General features: G+C 44.6%; 1 pseudogene across 1 annotated transcript in view; it reads left to right on the top strand.

Moving 5' to 3' along the window:
• Positions 1 to 2,951, top strand: part of LOC148508817 (lysM and putative peptidoglycan-binding domain-containing protein 1-like) — a 3,486-nt pseudogene extending 535 nt beyond the window's left edge. The window contains exons 3-4 of the transcript XR_015869538.1: positions 130 to 428; positions 2,780 to 2,951. The product of XR_015869538.1 is annotated as a lysM and putative peptidoglycan-binding domain-containing protein 1-like (transcript). The remainder of the gene's footprint in view (positions 1 to 129; positions 429 to 2,779) is intronic.
• The last annotated feature ends 332 nt before the right edge of the window (positions 2,952 to 3,283 follow it).

Raw genomic sequence — 3,283 nt, 5'->3', positions numbered from 1 at the left:
ACTTTCAGTTTCTTATTAGCTGTACAGCCTGCGTATATACTATACTACGGTACGGGTGTAGGGAGGATTATCTGTGCCGCAGTAAATTCTAATCACACCCTATTCTGTGTTTGTCCATAGATGGAGCAGATCAAGCGGACCAACTAGCTGTATACGAACGACTCCATCTTCCTGAAGAAATACCTCAGCATCCCAATCCTGAGCGAGCCACCGGATCTGTCCAATGGGATGCATTCTAAGGAGGATTTGGATGCAGGGGGCGAGGCCATCGAAGAACAGACCGCAGAGACTAAGGAGAAGAAGCGCCACAGCACGTCCAAGGGCGCCCAGGAGGAGGTCTCGGTCAGCGACTTCATGAGCAAGCTGGACACCAGGATCCGTGTGTCCAAGAGGGCGGCGGTAAAGAAGATTCGGGAGGTGGAGTCTCTGTAAGTACTTACTGGTGTCCTGGCTTACTGGGTGCTAGAACAACACATGTGCTGTAACCCGTTGCAGCCAATTAGATGTGAGGTAGGATACCGGGAAAAGGGGATAATCACTTGGAGGCAGTAGAAGACGTATTACATTCATTGCAAGGGGTGAGGGGATACATCTCTAGAAGCCCATTACCTTTCCTGAAGGGGCCATGTAATGATTGTGTTGCTGCTTGTTGCTTTAGCATCACTCTTTTAGAATACTATATAAACAAATAACTGTGCCCACCCTCCCCCATAAGAATAACCAGCAATATAATATAATCTGTAGCTACTTACCACTAAAGTAGTATTGGGCATCGATTGGGAAGGGAATGTGCCTTATTTTCCATAGTGGCACCATTTTGTCAGAGACTACGTTGCTCAGACGCTGCGTACGCCCTCCATTGCTGATGTGTGCTTACAAAGTGCAGCCAAATACAAGAATTGTGCTTAAGGTTCATTAACCTGGTCCTGTTGCTCAAAGCATCTAGGTAGGGGGGCGGTTCGCTGCAATAGACACGATTAATTATATTAAATAACTTGCTTATTAGTGGAGGTGACCATTTTCTGAGCTAAACTAATATTTGTGAGTATATGGCCTATCAGTTCACTGAAAACCGGGGGTATGACTGAGACATGATACACTTTGTGCCTCATGGCTCTGCGATGTCACTACTTTCTAATGAAGCGATAGGCTGAGCGTAGGTTCGGCCCACAAAATGGCTGACTCCACTGTGTGCTTTATAATGGCTGCTACACCTAGGTGATAAAAGACCAAAGTGAATGGATAGGCTGAACATTGGATAAGCCCTCAAAATGGCTGCCTCATGGTACAGTGCCTTGTTGCTTTGTGATACCTCTGGGGTTATCAGCCTAACTTATTGTGTCTTGTGTAAGGGCACATAAGTTCTGGGTTAGGGTTTATCAGCCCAAAGTGCCCACCTGTGAGCTAGATGAAGTGGAAAGGGACTGAGGACCTCATTCAGAGCCGGTCGTTGCGGCTGCTCGGTCGTACGCAACCGATGTTCGCTAAACTGCGCATGCGTAAAATTCGCAATGCGCGTGCGCAAACTAGCTGTTATGATCAGAAATTGCTTTCTCCTTGAACACAGCCAGGTCGTTAGTGTGAGTGACAGGATGAGGCGTTTGTGGGTGGTAACAGGGGAAGGTGCTCGTGAACGGGGGTGTGGAGATCCGAACGCAGGCGTGCCTGACTATGCAAACAGCGTTTTATGGGAGTGCATAATTAACTAAGTAGTATCATGGCACATGTGACATGGGAGGTTTTTACACTGACTAGATCGTAGTGCTTAAGAGATGGTATGGTCAGCCTTTAGCTCTGCGATCAGCTCCGATGGGTCCAGATTAATCATGATATCCCCGGAGATGACGTGTGTTGCGATCGAGAAGGGGGTGTGTATTTAGTCTTACGACCGCTTCTTACCCTCGGTCGTTCAGCTAACGAACCCATCTTAGCGGTGCAACTTACGACCGTTTCATTTGCATATCCGGCCCCTTTCCCCTATGACCGAGCGGCCGCAACGACTGACTCTGAATGAGGTCCAGATTGGACAGTGGAGGGCTGGGGGAGATATCTGCACTAATGAAGGAGGACAAAATTTAGACAAAGCCATAAAACATTCTAAAATGCAAATTTCAGTTTTAATTGGAATAAATAGTCCCTATTTAAAGGTATACAAATAGTTTTTGCTAGTCTGCGACTGGTTTCTTTATTTGATAGTGGGTTGAGAAAGGAGGAAGGAAATGCAAGTCGTCAGTAACACAAGATTTTGACATCCACATAACTGACCACATGAAAAGATCAATATTCTTAGTGTAACATCCTGATGTTGTTAGGTCTTCACCAGAACACGTCAAACTTTAACCGACACCTCCAAAGCAATATTGTGTGTGGGACAAGCAGCGTGCTTAGGACACATCCCTCTAGTCACTTAGTGCTGTTAAATGTAAAGGTGCATACACACGTAACGATTTTTTGAACGATTTAACTATAACGACGTCGTTATCGTTCAATCGTTGAAAAAATCGTTCAGTTTCTGAGTTATAACGATGAACGACTATCGTTCGTGCGCGTTCCCGTTTGTAGTTCATTCTGACTGACCAACTGAACGATTTTCATTAAGGGAAGTTACAAAAATTGTTTGTAGTTCAAAAAATCGTTCATTACACTTTAAAAAATCTGACAAATAATCTGACAGAAAATCGTTCATAAAACCGTTCATAAAATTGTTCATAAAATTGTTGGTAACAAAATCGTGTGTGTGTGCAGCTTTACTGAAACGTGTGTTGTTTCCCCCACCCAGATCCCCGGAAAAGAATGCAGCTTCCACAGTAACCTCCGGCTATCAGACTAACGAGCGCTACGGCGAGGCCTCACCGCAAACTCAACAGCGCTCCCTCCTGGGAGCCCTTCCGCTCACCGTAATCACGCGGGCCACCACCCTGAGAGATCACGAGGATGAAATATTTCTCTGACTTCCGCCCTGGACATGCTAAAAAAAACTTTAATTTTTTTTTTCCTTTTTTAATAATTGTTGTTTTATTTTTGTAGTGATCGCTAAATGTTTTTTAAATCGCTTCCAGGTGAATTTTCTGTGGCGTAGATAGACAACAAACTCTTAAACTCCCAGTTGCAGCCTTTTCTTTTTCCTGCAAGGTGCACTTTTAGAGAGCAAGAGAACAACGAAATCCTGACTTATTTTTGTTAAATTCATTTTTATTTTTGTTAAATTCGTCATGAAATCGGAAAGGCTTTGTGTTTCGATAGTCCTGTTCCTTCTGTAAACCACTGGGTGGCGTTCACAGCT

This window comes from Taudactylus pleione, unplaced genomic scaffold (genome assembly GCF_031769625.1).
Source record: "Taudactylus pleione unplaced genomic scaffold, aTauple2 ptg000342l, whole genome shotgun sequence".
Taxonomy (NCBI): Eukaryota; Metazoa; Chordata; class Amphibia; order Anura; family Myobatrachidae; genus Taudactylus; species Taudactylus pleione.
Note: the sequence above shows the minus strand (reverse complement) of the source record. Positions and strands in the feature narration are given on the sequence as shown.